Source organism: Diabrotica virgifera, chromosome 2 (assembly GCF_917563875.1).
Source record: "Diabrotica virgifera virgifera chromosome 2, PGI_DIABVI_V3a".
In the NCBI taxonomy this organism is placed as follows: Eukaryota; Metazoa; Arthropoda; class Insecta; order Coleoptera; family Chrysomelidae; genus Diabrotica; species Diabrotica virgifera.
In genome coordinates, this window is record NC_065444.1 from 180,490,214 (window position 1) to 180,510,909 (window position 20,696).

A 20,696-nucleotide genomic window follows, 5' to 3' on the forward strand; every position below is an offset into this window, starting at 1 on the left:
CTTAAAAACCACCCTTAAGAACATTACAATTTTTATCAGTAGATAATTTAATAGATCTACATAGAAAAAAAAGGAGAATTGAAAAATTACAAAAACATGTAGAAGTAAAAATACAAATAGTTTCTAAGTCATCTTCCAGTCAGTTCTGTGGTATTATACATGCATTGAAAATGTTCCATAAAAGGACTATTCGAATATTTCGAAAAAAAAATTCGTTTTACAAACATAGCTCCTTCATTTTTAGCGATAAAAAGTTTTTTCAAAAATGATTTTGTAGGATTTTTGAAGAGCTATAAGACTGTGTAAATTAAATTCCGTTAAGATCGGGGGTGTTTGCTGGTAAATTTAGGTTTTAAACAGCTATATCTCGCTAACTAATGCGGTTACGTGGAAGAGCGCTGCGGTTACGTGGAAGAGCGCTTCTTAGCTGGTGTTTCTAGGAACATCATCTAAGAGCGAACGTCGCCTTTTGCTTTATTATAATTATTACTGTTTGTCTAGTTTGTATTTTTTTTTTGAAAAAAAAAGCAATAAAGTCATTATTATTATTATTATTATTATTAACTATTCACTGTAATGAAAATCTATGTACAATATAATTTTAGTTATTAAAAAAGCTCCAATTTAGTAATCTATCATTTTCGGAGATATTTTGAAGTAAATGGTGAAAAATACGAATTTGCAAAAATCTTATTTCCTGTAAACTCCAATTTTTCTAAAATTAGGTCTTTTAAATAGGTCAAACTTCTTGGGTGTATTGACAATATAAATATACAAGGAATTACAGAAAGGTGAAGACCAATTTTTAATTAGGAGGGTAGTTAGGGGGGTATTTTCACTAATTTTTTCGTAGGGAAAAGCAGGTATCGAATTTTTTTGATCATAAGTCGCTCTATTTTCATGTCAAAAATTTTTTAATATTATTTTTTGAAAGGCCTAATTGTATACTTGAAAAAAGATAATTTAAGTTTTCCTCGAAAAGTGCAAAGTTTTCCCGTTATGTGACTTTAAATATTTCAAATTATGCATTTGACGAGAAAAGTTAACTTTTAACATGCCGTATCTCGGTTTGTATTGGTAATAAAGATATTATAGAAAAAGAATGTAGTTTGTGTTACTAAAAGATACAATTTTGTTATCTACAGTTTTTTTATTAAATGCATATTTTTCGAGGTATTCTCAAAAAACCCTCTAAAAAAGTCGTTTTTTTCGACGAAAAACTGTTACTTTCAAGCATGAATAACTCGAAAAATATTAGTTTTACGAAGAAAATGTAAAATACATTTTTTTCTTAGAATTACTTTTACATGGTTAAAATGTAATAAACAATTCAAACCCCCGAGATGGGGGGCAACCACCCCCAAGGTTTTAGCGTACAGCGGCATGATATAGAAAATGATCCTTGGACTCTTCCCTGCCTTCTGTGAAAATTTCAAGTAAATCCATGCTGGACGAAAAAATTGCGAGCCAAAATGCTTCATTTCCTCGACTATAATATGTAGAAAACTGTACTACCGACGTCCAGACGCATACGAAAATATTTAGGAGATACTCCGGCATATCAACTCACCTAGGTCTCGATAACATGGAAAGAGTCTCACCACAGCTCAATTTTTTTGATACCCTAAGTATCTAGGATGAGTCAATTTTCCTCTTAGTGGGAGTGAGAACCGTATGCCTAAATCTGAATAATAATAATACTCTGGGCTAATTAGTAAAATTCATGGAAAAGTTATTTACCAGCAATTTTATTGCTGGAATCGAATTATAAGATCCTATATATTAATAATATAGGTATGCAAAGTCCGCAGATAGTGTGCTACTTTTTTTATAAACAAAATGGCGCCCGAGAATCGTGTTTTTTTCAATTTTTGCTCTATAACTCCAAAGATTTCAACTTTACACCAAAAACACCCAAATAAAAATTCACCGCAATTAAATTCTGCATAGAGATATGTTTTTCCCGATTTGCTCCGACGAAAATTTTCCTCGGAAAATGCGGGTTTTCCCAACAAAATCTCTAGTTTTCAAATACAGTTTTAGATAAGTAATTATTAATCAATAATTAAATAACTTAGTGAGATCAAAGCTTTCTTGGTATAGATTGTAATTCCAGAAGCCGGTGAAAATTAAACGAATATTTTAGCAACAATTCAATTGTTAATTAACGATTTACGATCCCAATAATAACCAAAATAATCATGATACATTGATCAAATTTATAAAGATTATAAAGATGAGATGCTTATTTAATATTTTATCGACAAAATATAAATTTTTCGTTTTTTTGCATAATCTTTAAATTTTGAAAAAAAAATAGTTATAATACGCTGGTCTAATTAGTAAAGTACAAAGAAAGGTTATTTACCAGCAATTTTATTGCTGGAATCGAATATTATGATCCTATATATTAATAATATAGCTATGCAAAGTCCGCAGACAGTGTGCTACTTTTTTTTATTAACAAAATGGCGCCCCCAAATCGTGTTGTTTTCAATTATTGGTCTATAACTCCGAAGATTTTAACTTTACACCAAAAACACTAAAATAAAAATTCACTCCAATTTAATTCTACATAGAGGCATGTTTTTCCCGATTTGCTCCGACGAAAATTTTCCTCGGAAAATGTGGGTTTTCCCAACAAAATCTCGAATTTTCAAACAAATTTTTTGGGCAAGTAATTATGCATCAATAATTAAATAACTTGTGTGAAATAAAAGCTTTCTTGGTATAGATTATAACTGCAGAAGCCGGTGAAAATTAAACAAATATGTTAGCAGCAATTCAATTGTTAATTAACAATTTACAGTCGCAATAACAACTAAAATAATCACGAAACATTGATTAAACTAAGAAAGATTATAAAGATGTGATGCCTATTTAATATTTTGTCGACAGAATAAAAATTTTCCATTTTTTTGCATTATCTTTAAATGTTTAACAAAAATAGTTATAAACAAATTAACATTTCTCAGAAATTGTTTATTATATTATAATTTAAAAAAATGATTAAAATGCGTATTTCAAAGGTCTTGAAAAAGAATGCTTTAATATTTTTTTCCAGCCATTTGCAAAAAAGTTATGAAACAGCAAACTAAACATACGATTACTCCGTTTTTTATAATTTGTTTTAATTGTTTCAAAGCTTAAAAATGAGTATATGGTACAAACTAATTACTCTCAAAAAATGTCAAACATTAGTTCAATGGTTATAAATTAATCAAAGATTAAAAATGTTTTTTTTTTGTAATTTTTAGCGCGAAAACAGGCTTGATACAGAGCCGAAGCTTAATTTTCATTATTAACTACCGTACGTCGAGAGCGGTTGTCGCTTCGAGTGAAAATGTTATTAGTACGGTACTGTATTAGTCTGCTTTCGCGCGTGTAAATTACAAAAAAAAATATTTATAATCTTAAATTAAAATGTAACCATTAAACTAATAATCGATATTTTTTGTAAGTAATTAGCTTGTACTTTAAACTCACTTTTACGCTTTGAAAGAACTAAAAAAATTATAAACAACATAGTGATCGTATGTTTATTTTGCTATTTCATAACTTTTTTGAAAATGGTTGCAAAAAAGTTTTAAAGAATTCGTGAAATACGCGTTTTACTTATTTTTTAAAATTAGAATATAATAAAAACTTTCTGAGAAACGTTAATTTGTTTATAACTATTTTTTTTTAACATTTAAAGATTATTCAAAAAAATTAAAAATTTATATTTTGTTGACAAAATATTAAATAGGCATCTCATATTTATAAGATTTCAAAGTTCGAACAGTGTACAATAATTATTTTGGTTATTATTGCGACCGTAAATTATTAATTTACAATTGAATTGTTGCTAAAATATTAGTTTAATTTTCACCGGCTTCTGAAACTATAATCTAAACCAAGAAAACTTTTATGTCACCGAGTTATTTAACTATTGGTAGATAATTTCTTATCTAAAACTTTATTTGAAATTTAAAGATTTTGTTGGGAAAATCCGCAGTTTCCGAGGAAAATTTTCGTCGGAGCAGATCGGGAAAAGCATGTCTATATGCAGAATTTAATTTCGGTAAATTTTTATTAGGGTGTTTTTGGTGTAGAGTTAAAATGTTCGGAGTTATGGAGCAAAAATTGAAAAAAACACGATTTGGGCGCGCCATTTTGTTAATAAAAAAAGTAGCACACTATCTGCGGACTTTGCATACCTATAATATTAATATATACAGAGAGAGTCTGTAAAGTGGAATAAATTCAATATCTCAAATACTAATTGTTTTTTTGGAAAAGGCTCAGACCCGTCGATTAGTATTTCAAATTGTCCTTTTTGACATTCAATAATAATGTATACAGGGTGTCCCAATTTAGAGATATGACGTCATCGTCGATTTTCTTAAATTGCAACACTGTCATTTTGATAGCTAATTTGATAGGGTTTGTAAAGTTATACATAACTGCAAAATATCAAATTTTTATTCTCTACCATTTACAAGATAATAGAAAATAACAAAGTTATATCTGTAATTTGGAATATATTCAATAATTAAAATACTAAGATTAGTATATCAAATTGTCCTTTTTGACATATAATAATAATGTATACAGGGTGTCCCAATTTAGAGATATGACGTCATCGTTGATTTTCTTAAATGGCAACACTGTCATTTTGATAGCTATTTTGATAGGGTGTGTAAAGTTATACACAACTGCAAAATTTCAAATTTGTATTCTCTACCATTTAGATGATAATAAAAAATAACAAAGTTATGAAAAAGAAGTAATCAACTAATAATTGAATTTAATTATTTCAATAAATTAAGCAAAAACTCATAATGTTGCCCTCAATTATTGTCAAATTGTCAATGGGCAACGTTATGAGCATTTGCTTAATTGAAATAAATAAATTCAATTATTATTTGATTACTTCTTGTTCTTCATAACTTTGTTATTTTTTATTATCTTGTAAATGGTAGGGAATAAAATTTTGAAATTTTTCAGATGTGTATAACTTTACACACGCTATCAAAATAGCTATCAAAATGATAGTGTTGCCATTTAAGAAAATCAACGATGACGTCATATCTCTAAATTGGGACACCCTGTATACATTATTATTATATGTCAAAAATGACAATTTGATATACTAATCGACGGGTCTGAGCATTTTTCAAAAAAACAGTTAGTATTTTAATTATTAAATATATTCCAAATTACAGATATAACTTTGTTATTTTCTATTATCTTGTAAATGGTAGAGAATAAAAATTTGATATTTTGGAGTTATGTATAACTTTACAAACCCTATCAAATTAGCTATCAAAATGACAGTGTTGCCATTTAAGAAAATCGACGATGACGTCATATCTCTAAATTGGGACACCCTGTATAAATTTTTATTGAATGTCAAAAAGGACAATTTGAAATACTAATCGACGGGTCTGAGCATTTTCGAAAAAAACAATTAGTATTTGAGATATTGAATTTATTCCACTTTACAGACTCTCTCTGTATAATCATAAGCTTCGATTGCAGCAATAAAATTGCTGGTAAGTAACTTTTCCCAAAAATACCCTATTCTCCGATAATCAGCCCAGACTATAATAAATATTATTACGTCCAGATGCGTACGAAAATTTTTGGGAGATATTCCGGCGTATTAAGTCACCTAGGACGCGATAACTCAGAAAGAGTCCCACCAGAGCTTAATCCTTTTGATACTTTAGATATCTGGGATGATCGAATTTTCCCCTTAGAGGAAGTAAGATCCGTATCGCATTTGGATTATAATAATAATAAAACCGACCATCGCCCTTATTATCAATAGGTCCCTGATATAATGCTTGAAAACGACAACTAAAAGCTATACTGGGATAGCACTACTAGTTAATAGATCTCGTACTAGTTAATAAATCAACAAGACAAACAACATTAATATAGGTGGCGATACCTAACAACAATAATGTGCGTGTTATGCATAACGACAAGATAGCCAAGTATAGAGATCTCCAATACAAATAAGGAGACAATGGAGAATAGAAAGTATCCAAACAATACCTATTATTATGTCTACTATTGTGAGTCATATATTTTGAATCAAATAAATTACATGCATTATTCTCTTTATGTAAATTAATTTAATTAAAATTTTTTTGCCACCCCGTATACCTAATTTTGTTAATGTTTATAATACTGAATAAATAATTTCATAACCTTTCAAATGAGCTAGCACACTACCCACATTCTCATTAAACAAATCATCGATTACGTCATCACGTCCACACGGATGACTTCACTAGTAGGATAATGTTTATTCCAAAAAATCTTAATTAAAAGAAAACGACTGTTTCGGGATTTTTTTCCAAAATTACTAATTAACAAAATAATAAATTCATTCCATTTTGGCTTTGCCACACTGTATAAGAAATAACAACGCACAAAAGATTTAAAATTAATAATATTTTAAAAATATTTGTAATAATAAGTACCTACCTTACCAAATCGAAAATGAATAAAAAACTGCTACAATAAATTGAATAACCCAGAATCGTACAAACAATGACAATGATATTGACAATCATACAAACAATGATATTGACAACAAAAATAGACAAGCGCCAAAAAACCAAATGAAAAGAAAGATTCAGAAATAAATTTTATAGACATTTTATAGAAAATACATTAGTTTATACGGTGAGCACGTAAAGGTTGGAATAAATTCATTTTCTCGAGAATGGACGATTTTGTAAAAAAATCCCGAAATAGGTTAATTTTTATTTTTAAATTACGACTTTTTGGCATATATACTATATGAGTGACGTCATCCACCTATGCGTGATGACGTCATCTATGATTTTTTTAAATGAAAATAGGGGTCGTGTGATAGCTCATTTGAAAGGTAATTCTTTTCAGTAATATAACCATTAACATAATTATTTATACAGGGTGTCCAGAAAAAAAATTTTGGATTAAATTTACTGACATAAAAAGAAGAATACAAGTAATTTATTTAATTCAAAATACATTTTACTGCTCTCAGAAAACAGAAAAAAATGTTTATTTAAAAAATAATCATTGCTTTTCGCTTAAATTAAATGTTCAAACTGTCAAGAGGAAGGTGGGTGGCTGCTTTAAAGGTAGAATTCCGCACCAAGCGACCGAGACAGGAGACCGCGACAGGCGACAGATAGGCGAGGTCTCCCGACGACTGCTCTGAATGCAATTATATCAGGGTAGTTATGCAGCCCGCGGCCGAGACCAGCGACCAACTATAGCCTATCGCGACCTATCTGTCGCCTGTCGCGGTCTCCTGTCTCGGTCGCTTGGTGCGGAATTCTACCTTAATACTGAATTTGAGAAAATAACAATATTTATTTGTCAAATAAACATTATTTACTGTTTTCTGATAGGAGTAAAATGTATTTTAAGTTAAATAAATTACACACATTCTTCTTTTTATGTCAATAAATTTAACTAAAAAAAATTTTTTTGGACACCCTGTATAAAAAATTATGTTAATGTTTATATTACTGAATAGAGAATTGAATTACCTTTCAAATAAGCTATCACACGACCCATATTCACATTTAAAAAAATCATAGATGACGTCATCACGCCCAGGTGGGTGACGACATTAGTATGATTAATATGCCAAAAAGTCGCAATTTAAAAATAAAAATTGACCTGTTTCAGAATTTTTTTACAAAATCGTCCATTCTCGAGAAAATGAATTTATTCCAACCTGTACGTGCTCACTGTATAGAATGTTAAGTTTGAAAAATTGAAAAAAGTGAAATTAAAATGGAACAAAAACCGAACGAGCGCTAGAAGTAGGTAGAAAAATTAGTAGTACAAAATAAGACAGTAATGCACATAATTCTAAGAAATAAAGCATAAGTTTAAAATGACGATACGAAGATCTACAAGACATTTATTTTGACGTTTTCAGTAAAAGCAATAAATATAATAATATAATAAATAAAAGTAATAAGACAATAAGTAACGTATACTTATTCGTACCAAAAATATGAACTGACTTACTTTTAAGTATGTATTATAGACTAAAACAACTGACGTCAGATGTTTTCTTCCAGTTTTCTTGAGTCATTTCCAGTGGTGGACGGTGGTAAGAGCAGTCTGTAAAGCTAAGTGCTAAGTGACGACACCATCTTTTTTTCGTTGTTATATCTGTCTCACTCTTACAAATAGTAAAGCTACGACAGTATCTTGGAGAAGTAGAAGTACGTGAGTGTCTGGATATAATGTGCTAGAAAGGGACGGAACAAAAAAGCACACGCTGTGCTCGGAATTTGATAATAATATGTTAACATAATAGACTAAGAGCTGGAGCAGAAAAATCATCGTAATAAGTAATACAGAGTTTTCCTGTGATCCATTGTATATTGATAATTGTGATCCCTTACAGGCTGACACCGCAGTGGATACAGGGAGTAGCAATAAATAGTTGAAATGGACATAACTCGTATAATATTCATAAAAGTTGATATCTGATGGTTGAATCTTAGGTTTTGGACCATGTAGAACTTCTTATTAAAAATTAATTTTTTGCATAAAACTAATAATAAAAAAGTGTCCCATGTGTGTCCAAATTATGTAGACACGCTGTACATCATATAGGTATAATTGGGCAGACAGCTCAAATAAAAAAAAAAAAATAGTAAGCCGACATTTAACATTACCTACATTAATACAAAATAAATAAAATAGGGAACTTACATAAAATTTTAAATTCAAAAAAAATGCTATAAATCACAACAGAACATAATTTAAAACATATGTATCAAAAGAAAAAGTTTTTTTGTCTTTCGTTTGACCCCTAAAGACGATTAAAATCGAGATAAAATTCAAATTGTAGCAGACAGCCCAAAAAGGCGACCTCATTGATCGTGACCGTATTACTATAGTATTTGAAGTCCTCGCAATTAATTCATTAGGTTTGGCAATCATTTGACACTCAGTTTTATAAATATTTTGATAGTTGTTATTTCTGACTAATATTTGAGTGTTTTATACAGGGTGTTAGTAAATAAGTATGAAAAATTTTAAGGGCTAATTCAAAATAAAAGTTAATGCCAGTTTGCTCTATAAACATATGTCCGCAAATGCTTAGTTTCGGAGATACGGGGTGTTGAAGTTTTTATTTCAAACTGCCAATTTATTTATTGCTCTAAGACCAGTTGAGCTATGAAAATTAAATTTGGTGAGTTTTAGGAGGTAGTTATTACGAATTTTATGACATACAATTAAGAATTTTGTATTCATCATTGGCGCGCCTACGGGCAATGGTCTGAATTATTTTAAAGAGGAAAATAGTACGCCACTGAGATATTTCGAATTAGAAATTATTTTTAAATTCCACGTCTAATTTATGATAAAAAACCTTTCTTGCCTTTTTTCATATGATGCACCGTTTTTATGCAGAAAAATAAAACATCTTGGCGCATATTTTTCATTTCTTAATACATAATCAAGAACTATCCAATATAATAATACTAAACTAGAACATTAACAGAAAATATTACTAATACCATTTCAACTAGGTGCAAAGCTGCAAGAAATGTTTAAAATAATCTCCTTTACAGGTAACAGAAAAATTTTATATTCATCATTGGCGCGCGTACGGGCAATGGTCTGAATTTTTTGAAGAAAAAAATAGTACGGCGGCGGTTTTTTATAGGCGGCGCCGTTTTAATGCAAAAAAATGAAACATCTTAACGTTTACAAAGTATTTGAACTAAGTTTCTATTCATATGGAAACTACCTCAAATATTTGGTAAGCGTTAAGATGTTTTATTTTTTTGTATAAAAACGGCGTCTCGTATGAAAAAAAGGAAAGAAAGATTTTTTATCGTAAATTGAACAAGGAATTCAAAAGTGATTTTTAGTTTGACATATCTCAGTGACGTACTATTTTTTTCTTCAAAAAATTCAGACCATTACCCGTACGCGCGACAATGATGAATATAAAATTCTTCTGTTATCTGTAAAGGAGATCATTTTAAACATTTCTTGCAGCTTTGTACCTAGTTGAAATCTTATTAGTAATATTTTCTGTTATTGTTCTAGTTTAGTATTATTATATTGGATAGTTCTTGATGATGTATTAAGAAATGAAAAATAAGCCCCAAGATGTTTTATTTTTCTGCATAAAAACGGTGCATCATATGAAAAAAAGACAAGAAAGGTTTCTTATCATAAATTAGACGTGGAATTTAAAAATAATTTTTAATTCGAAATATCTCAGTGGCGTACTATTGTTTTTTTAAATTCACACCATTGCCCGTAGGCGCGCCAATGATGAATACAAAATTCTAAATTGCATGTCAAAAAATTCATAATAACTACCTCCTAAAACTCACCAAATTTAATTTTCATAGCTCAACTGGTCTTAGAGCAATAAATAAATTGGCAGTTTGAAATAAAAATTTCAACACCCCGTATCTCCGAAACTAAGCATTTGCGGACATATGTTTATAGAGCAAACTGGTATTAATTTTTCATGTAGAATTAGCCCTTAAAATTTTTCATACTTATTTACTAACACTCTGTATAAACTGGTATAATATATTATTACAATTACATACGGTAAATGTCATTATAAAATATAATGATGTGACGTCAAAAGTTTTCGCGCTTTTTGGGTCGTTTGAAATTGTTTAAATACACAGAAGGTTTTAAATTTGTACTTGTAAGTTACTATGAGTTTTTGAGGCGTGAAATTTTGGAAATCTTATTAAAAAAAAACTGAACATTATTATGTAGGTAATAAAAAAATGTGCCCTATGGATTTATGTTCCCTATGGATTTATTTGATGTTTGAATCTGAATTTGACGTTTAGGGGGGAAGTCAGCCAAAACTTGCCTCTCGGGACAGCAATTTAGGGTACCGATTACAAGCGTTTATAGCCGATGCCAGCCGAACTTTCATATGCTATAGTTTAATATGAATTTTCGGGTATAATATCACAAGAGAGTGAGAATAAATTGAAAATAATGCGACAGTTTTTCGAAAATTTGTTGTCTGGCAATAGACACGAGAGCCCGCAGGGCTCTAGTGGCTATTGCCCAATGACAACAAATTTGAGTAGAAAATGAAGCATTATTTTCTTATTTATTCTTACTGTCGTGTGATATTCGTAAGATTATTTTTTAATACGTATATTATGGATATTTTCTTAAATGTGACAGTTGTCAAAACTAGGAAATTGGTAAATAAAAAAATTCTATCGGGAGTTTTCTACAGTAGATAATTCTCAGTATAATTTTAATCTGATTGGACAGAATTAAACACGTGATCAAATATCTTACTATACGATTGGAAGTTAAAATCATTAAAAAATAATGGAGAGAATTTTTGCGTACAGTTTATTACTTGTAATTCGTTTTTAACAGTGTCTCCATTGAAGACTTATTTCGCTATCTAAAACGAATTTATTTTTATTTGTATTTATAATTTAAAAAAATAATTAGGGTTTATTCAATAGTTTGAATACCTACACAAACAATAGTTTATACGGACAATAAATCCTTTTGTTTTAAAAAAAGGAAGAAAAATTATATATTATATTATGTTGCATAACATATTTTTTTGTTATTTAATTATTAAAATTTTGATGTATTGTAGGTGAAATTATATGTTTTAACTATATATTTTATAAATTAATAACAATCCACTTTGCTCTCTCGAGATAAATTGGAAAATTTTTAAGCATATTATTATTATGTCTAGTATTACTAGGTACGTCAAAGATCCATTTTAACTCCTTATTGCTATGGTGTATTCCACGAATATACGACTGTTTTGGATTATCGCGACAACGAATATTTTAGTGTGCAAGAAGTACGAAAATATTTTGCTCCAATAATTACTCCAATAAACAACAATATAATTTTCAATTTACTTTGGTTATTCATATTTTGCACGGTAAAATATTCGTTGTCGCGCTAATCCAAGAGGGTCGTATATTCGTGGAATGGGGTATACTCCCTATATCCACTGCGGTGTCAGCCTGCAATAATTATCAATATACAATGGCCGCATTTCACAGAACAAACTCCATATTACTTATGACGATGATTTTTCGGCTCTAGCTCTCCATCTATAATAGCCTATTACGCATATTTACGGAGCACCATGTAATCCGGCGGGAAACCATTGCACATCACGAACGGCGCACCATGTGATCAGACGGAAAACTAATGCGCTTGATCAAGATGACCCAAAAATGTTGATAAAAAATCTAGAAAACCTACCAAATAGCAACAATACGAAGATGTACGTATACATTCAAAGAAATAAGCACACTAAAACAAATTAAATTTTGTTTTGAAGCTATTTTTTTGTGGCATCTGAAATTTACTATTTTTTTTAAGAATAAGCCACAACTTAAGTTTGAATTTCAATTTCTTTAACGTTTCCATTTCCACTTCGGAAATATTTTTCAAAATATAAAACATTAAATTAAATTTGGAGGAAAATCAAGAAACAAGTTACTTTTCGATAAAGTACAAAGTAAAATTACCAGATGAGGTTGTAAATGACATTAATAATGACCGCTATAGAAAAAAAGCAATAGAATGAGGAGCAGACTTTCTATATGCATTTTGTCCATTTTTTTCAAATTTTCAACCAAAGATGGCATCGCAAACTATATGTAGGTATAATAGAGCCACCATTTTGTCGTTGCATGGGTGGTGTCTGTACTGTTTTAATAAGTTAAACAACTTGGTACAGACAATATTGTTTATGATGTAAAAATTGCGCGAACCTCTTTAAAAAAAAAATAAGGAATCAGTTCTCCCAACGAATTATTATTACGAGATCAAAAACAAGAAAGATAATATTATTTCGCTTAACACCAAACTGTTTACAGAAATGATGATCCATCCAAACAATTCCAAACGTTATTGAAACGTGGAAAGAAGCTTTTGACTTTACACTTACCTGCTGTAGAACTTCAAACCGAAATTAAACCAAAAAAACTCCAGAGCCGCTCGAAACTATTAGTGGAACTGTCAGGGGCGAATTGGGTTAACGGTACTGAACTAACATGGTTACATAGTCCAGAGAAATAAGATTTTTCCCGTGACACATCCCCCTCCAGGCCGAAACCAAATTTTTTGAGTAGTATGGTCATCTGTAATAATAACCTATATGTTTCCTGCAGCCGATTTTGATGATATACATAGTTATAAACAAATGAAGATCAAAAAACGCTAAATTTTCGCTTTTTTCGTCTATTACTAAAAAGTGAAGCATTTTAAACAAATTTGAGAGTAATAAACTGATACATCATATAAAAAACTTCAATATGGCGTCCGCTGCATATGTCTATGCTTAATTGTTGCTTAGAAAATTGGAAAATAAGTCATAAATTTTGAGATTTTATAAATGTTCATAACTCATGTAAAAATTAAGTTAGAACTTTCTTATTACACAGAATGCTGAGACTTCTGGTGCTTAAATTATATTCTAAATTTGAAAGCAATTGGTCAAATAGTTTAAAAGTTATTTAATTTGTTTATCCCAAATTAATGTTTTTTGCAACATTATAAGTCAGAAAACGATGAGGTTATAGTAATACTTCGGACAGTTTATGAAAGAAGAAGATTTATGCTATTAACCTAATTAAAAAAAAATGACATTTTTTGCTTATAAACAATTAGAATAACTTTTGAACCGTAACCTGTAGAAAAATTATTTTTCCATATTTAGAAAGACTGAATTTTTATACACATTTATAAAGAAAAACAATTGTCCTATAACAATTAGGCACGAAGTAAGCACCATTCTTTTTTTAATTCACAGCAGCTTTGTTTATAACAATTAAGAAATAAAATTAGCCGCATTTGAAAGAACATACATCAAAGTTTTAACTTACCAAGTATACAAAAGATTTCCTTTCAAGGAAATCGTCCACAAAGCTTAAAATTGTGGCCCTTAAAATCGGCCAGCGTTGAAACTTGGGTTAGCGATGAGAGGGGGGAAGGAGCTGTTAACTGTATCTCTGGTTCTCGATTATTTATTTCGTTGTTTCTTTTTTTAATTTCTATGTACTTTTTACGTACATTACGAATAGGCGTTATTTAAATAAACTAATTGTTATATACATTATCAAATTTGTTTAAACATTTTTTTTTCAATTTTTTAAATAATATTTGATGTAACTTTTATTGTAAAACGTACATATTAGTTTTACAGGGCGTAACAAAAATACAGGTCATAAATTAAATCACATATTCTGGGACCAAAAATAGATCGATTGGACCTAACTTACCTTAATACAAATGTGCACATAAAAAAAGTTATAGCCCTTTGAAGTTACAAAACGAAAATCGATTTTTTCCAATATATCGAAAACTATTAGAGATTTTTTATTGAAAATGGACATGTATCATTCTTATGACAGGAACATCTTAAAGAAAAACTATAGTGAAATTTGTGCATCCCATAAAAATTTTATGGGGGTTTTGTTCCCTTAAACCCCCCAAACTTTTGTGTACGTTTCAATTAAATTATAATTGTGGTACCATTAGTTAAACTCACTGTTTTGAAACTTTTTTGCTTCTTAGCATTTTTTAGATAAGGCAGTTTTTATCGAGTTGCGGCTTCTTTTTTAATATGTTTACTTAAATATTTTATGGGGGTTTTGTTCCTTTACACCCCCCCCCGAAATGTTTGTGTACGTTCCAATTAAACTATTACTGCGGTACCATTCGTTAAACACAATGTTTCTAAAACTTTTTTGTCTCTTAGTATTTTTTCGATAAGGCACCTTTTATCAAGATTTGGCTTCTTTTTTAATATGGTTCAAAATATGCCTAAAAATGTAAATTATAAATAAATTTTCATACGATTACCAAGTCTCCATAATCGTACTTAACCATATTTAGAAATATGTAGTGGATTTGACTAATATTCAAAATATCTCAATAAAAACTGACTTTTCGAAAAAGTACTGAGAGGAAAAAAAGTTTTAAAAACATTCTGTTTAACTAATGGTACCACAATAATAATTTAATTGGAACGTACACAAAAGTTTGGGGGGTTTAAAAGAACAAAACCCCATAAAATTTTTATGGAGTGTCAAAATTTTACTATAATTTTTTTGTAAGATGCTCCTGCCATAAAAATACCACATGTATATTTTCAAGAAAAAATCTCTCGGAATTTTCGATATATTGCACAAAATCGATTTTCATTTTGTAACTTCAAAGGGCTGTAACTTTTTTTATGTGCATATTTATACAAAGGTAAGTTAGGTTCAATCGAACTATTTTTGGTCCCAGAATATGCGATTAAATTTATGACCTGTATTTTTGTACACCCTGTAATTATTATACACTAATCCTATTTAATTATTCCTAAATCTAACATTGGCTTATAATATTGAATTGAAAATAAAAAATCTCAAATAAACTAGGTTTTATTTATTGATAAACATGCTACTAGATATAAACGAAAAATGAAATGTAACAAAATTAGAGAGAGGATAAAAAGAACAAAATTATTTTCGGAAAGTATCTACAATATTGTAATAATTGTATCTTACAAGATTGAAAGTTATAATTTTAAGATTGCAAAAAAAACAAAAATTAAGATATTTCATACATTTTGGTATTATAACAAGACTATTAAAATAAAATTAAAGGAGATTTATTTAGGAATTTAGGTATTTTTATGAAAAACGTAACAATTATCAGTTACCCATTTAATATAAGCTATTGTAAAGTCAAGTGCATATGCAAAATATCGTAAAAGAATTTCCAAGAATTGTTTACACAATTTACATAGTTATTTAAATAACCACTTTATTAACAAAAAACATATCCGTAACGTACGCAAAGAGTACATACAGATTAAAAAAAGAAACTCCAAAATAGATAATAGTGAAAGATAGAGGTTTTGATTATCGAAGTCCATAAACTATTTATATCTCTGTACTAACATGTACTCGGTGCAACCAGTTTTGCAAGAGCAGATAGTTTATTTTAATAAAATATCTGGTATAAAGAAGATCTTTTGATCGAATCGGTACTAACGGTTCTTAGCTTAATTTCCAACCCTAATCAATTACGTTTATCTCTTGTTTGGTGATTCTGTAACTTCAGTTTGTCATTCATCTAATAGCATGTGTACCAAAAAAATAAAACCTAGTTCATTTGAGATTTTCTGATTTCTATAGACCAATACTATTTTTAGAAACAATTGAATGGGATAATTTATTTTTTCATACATACTTTAAATTATTACTAAGTTTAATAAAAAACTATGTATTATTATATTCTCAGAGGGATTATATCCTCCTCAGAGGGATGCGATGGTACATTGTCCAATAGCAGTAGAGCTCGAACGGGAAGATTTTTCTTTTTAAAATCCTTCTCAACACGTGGCACAAACTCGTCAAAAAACCACGATTTGAAAAGATTGCAGTCCATCCAAGCAGGTTTTTGATTGCGGCAATAAACCGGCAATGATGATAAATGTATATTTTTGAAAGCCCTGGGCTTCTTAGATTTGCCTATAACAAACAGGGAAAGCTTGTGTGTACCATCGGCATTGCTACAAGGAGCAACAGTTAACCTATCTTTTAAGAGTTTCGTTCCCGCTACGGTTTCATTTGGAGCACTTAAGGTTTTACTGGGAAGCATTTTGTAATTTAGGCCTGTCTCGTCTATGTTATAGACTTGGCAAGGTAACAATTCATTTTCTTTTACGATTTCTTGAAACTTCACCGAAAACTCGTTAGCCGCCTCAGCATCAGCAGATAATTTTTCACCACAAATTGCGATAAACCGGATACCATGACGGGTTTTCCAGCGATCAATCCAGGCTTTACTAGCTTTAAACTCACTTCCGACTTCTAGTTTTTTGTGTAAAATTATTGCCTTTTCTTTTATGATTGGGCCAGATATCGGTGTTCCCTTCCGAAGTTTAGGCTTTTTCAATGTTTTTCGATTCTTAAGAGCGTTTTCTCCATCTATCGTCATTGTATGTGATTCAATGTCTTTCCGATTTTTTCTCCAATCCTTAATTGTTGTCACGCCTACGTTCAGTTCCTTGGCAATTTTTTGTAGTGATTCACCTTTATCCAGCCTTTGAAGCAATGCAAGTTTTTCACTTAACGAAAGAGTAATGTGTTTACGTTTCGCGGACATTTTGAAAACATATGTACACACCACAAGGTTCGAAATAACACTGAACGAATTGCGAGCAGGCACTGAAGGAATTTGCCGGGGCATGCGGGCAGGTCGGATTACCCGGAGCGTCGGACCATCCGAGGGCGGATTAGAGGGGTTCTACTGTACTTTAAATTATTACTAAGTTTAATAAAAAACTATGTATTATTATATTATTCATAAATATACATGTTTTGTGATTAAAATTATTTCAAATATTATTAAAAAAAATTGAAAAAAAATTGTTTAAACAAATTTGATGCTGTATATAACAATTTATTTATTTAAATAATGCATACTCGTACTGTACGCAAAAAGTACATATAAATTAAAAAAGAAACGTCGAAATCCGTAGACGAGAACAAGAGATACAGCTAACAGTTCCTTCCCCCTTCTCATCGATCTCCCAAGTTTCAAGGCCGGTCGATTTTAAGGGTCAGATTTTGAAGCCTTGTGGACGATTTGTTTGAAAGTATATATTTTTTATATTTGGTACATTAAAACTCTGAAGTATGTTCTTTCAAATGTGACTGATTTGATTTGGCAATTGATATAAAGAAAGCTGCTGTGACTTAAAAAAAATGGGGGCGGGCAACTTCGTCCCTAATTGTCCTAGGACAATTTTTTCTTTTTTAAATCTGTATAAAAATTCAGTCTTTCTAAATATGAAAAAATAATTTTTCTACGGGTAATGGTTAAAAAGTTATTCTAATTGTTTATAAGCAAAAAATCGACATGTTCTTGCAAAATAATTTTGCGATACTTAGAATTATTTTTTGTCATTTTTTTTTAAATTAAATTATTAGCATAAATCTTCTTCTTTCATAAACTATCCAAAGTATTACTGTAATTTCATCATTTTCTGACTTATAGTGTTGCAAAAAAAATTAATTTGGGATAAACAAATTAAATAACTTTTAAAGTATTTGACCAATTATTATGAAATTTAGAGTATAATTTAAGCACCAGAAGTTCCAGCATTCCGTATAATAAGAAGGTTCTAAGTTAATTTTTACATAAGTTATGAATATTTATAGAAACTCAAAATTTATGAATTATTCTGCAATTTTCTAAGCAACCAATAAGGATAGACATATTCAGCGGACTCCATATTGAAGTTTTTTATATGACTTATGAGTTTCTTACTTACAAATTTGTTTAAAATGCTTAACCTTTTGGCAATAGACGAAAAAAGCGAAAATTTAGCGTTTTTTGATCTTCATTTGTTTATAACTATGTATATCATCAAAATCGGCTGCAGGAAACATATAGGTTATTATTATAGATGTCCACACTACTCAAAAAGTTTGGTTTCGGCCTGGAGGGGGTTGTGTTACCAACATGATATTTTTTTTCCTTATTTCTCTGAACTAACAACCAATTCTCTCTGACACTGGTGAGCAAAATGAGAATCAAGCTAACCTTGATGAAACTGAGGATGATGATATTATCGAAGGAGCTGAGTGCTGAGATTGCAATGGTGATGACCATGGAGACCTTTATGACATGTAACATGCCATTATTGATCAATTCATTTTTAAACATTATATTGTATTTAAAAATAAAATACTATTTTTATGAAGCTACTTGAGTTTTTTTACATCGTTAATACCAAAATTTGTTCATACCGCTTTGTCTAGACAATCAAAATGCGTTTTCTCCCAGGATGACAATCTAACTGCAGTTTGTCCGAGAGATTTTTCAAGTTTTTGGAATATTATCAATACTATATTTTTGGCATAAAGGTAGGTATAATATTTGAATGATTTTTTATCCATATTTTAGGTATATCAGTTTTTCGTTTCATTTCTTGCCAAACACGTAGCAGTTTTTCTTTATTTGCCAAAATTACAAAAAATGGACAAAATGCATTTAGCAAATTTGCTCCTCAAATGGAAGAATGTACAAATATTGTTTTATTAGGTTAAGTAATAACACAGTACTAAAAGCCGAACCAATTATTATAAACGTGTAAGAAAAACATTTATAGACCAGAAATATAATAAGAAAATATATATTATAATAATATTTTGTTTTAATAGTACCTACCTCTAATGGTGAATCTTTCCTATTTTTACACGGTGCTTCACCAGGACGACGTTCACCAGTTTCAGTTTATACTAACCAATATAATATGATTTTTGTAGTGCATGAGATGTCTAATGTCAAAATATCGTTATGAATCGTTGTCATTGTCAATCGTCATTTTCATTTCATGTCAAGTAGAGTTTCCAAAAAAATGATGCTCTTAATTTATATTCAGGTATAAAAGACCCATTGTGACATAATGCCGAACATGACAATATCTAAACACAATATTATATAAAAGACATAGTCATAACAAAAATTAGACCAAGGATATCTTAACCATGTAGAATGTAGGTACTACTAGATTGCCATCTATTTCAGAACTCCGATATCAAAAACACAGATAATAACAGAAATTATTATAAAGTATTATTAACAATTAATTAAAAAACCAATATAAAACTATCACTTAGTTATTCTAGTATAAAGATAAGTAATCCAGATACTAAACCTTAGGTATACTTTACCTGGGCTATCCCTTATCCAAACTGGGCAAATCCTGGGGATGTAATGCTGGAACGTTGTCCCTGAGTGGGAAATTGCAATCCTTTGTCTTGTTGTCAAAAGTTTCATGTTTATGAAGAAAGTAGAAATTAAAAACGAAAAAAAAGTGGAAATATGAGGCCAACGAAGATATACGACGACTTTGTAATTATTGAAATATTAGATAGTAAATTATTTCTGGTCTGAGTCTGAAAGCGAAAAGTAAAATAGATATTATGTATATTCCATCCAGTGAAGATTGCAAAGGTATTGACCTTAGAGGCAAATAGGTTTCGAACATCTCAAATTAAATATCAAAATATATATTTAAAAACAATATTTATCGATGCGCCAGATTTTGAATTTCTGTATCCAACTAAATGACAAGATGGCCACATCGATATCAATTTTAAATCGGATAAAGCGTAAAACGGAAGAATAAGAATGCATATAGGATCTTAGACAAATGAGAAAATTTACAATTTGATAATGTATCTATTTATTGACATTTTTCCGTTTTACGCTTTATCCAATTTAAAATTGTTATTGGTTTGGGCATCTTGTCATTTAGTTGGATACAGCTATTTAAAAAGAATAAGAAAAAATTCAAAAAGAATATATTATATTTTTTTCTACGGGATAAAACAGATGGAACTACGACTGAGAAAAATATAATGTGTAAACTGAATAAGATGTGCAGCACATTTGATACGAAGTAACGAGAGTCGCCTTATAAACTTATAAACAATGTGTTCTGGGAAAGACTAGATGGGAGAAAGTAGTAGGACGGCCTAGAAAAAGGTGAACAGATACAATCAAAGAGAATCTGAAGAAATTGGAGTGAGACAATAGAAAATAGTGGCACAGGACCGACAAACATGGAAGGAAATAGTAAACGCGGCAAAGATTCACGAAGATAAAATTAATGATAATGATGA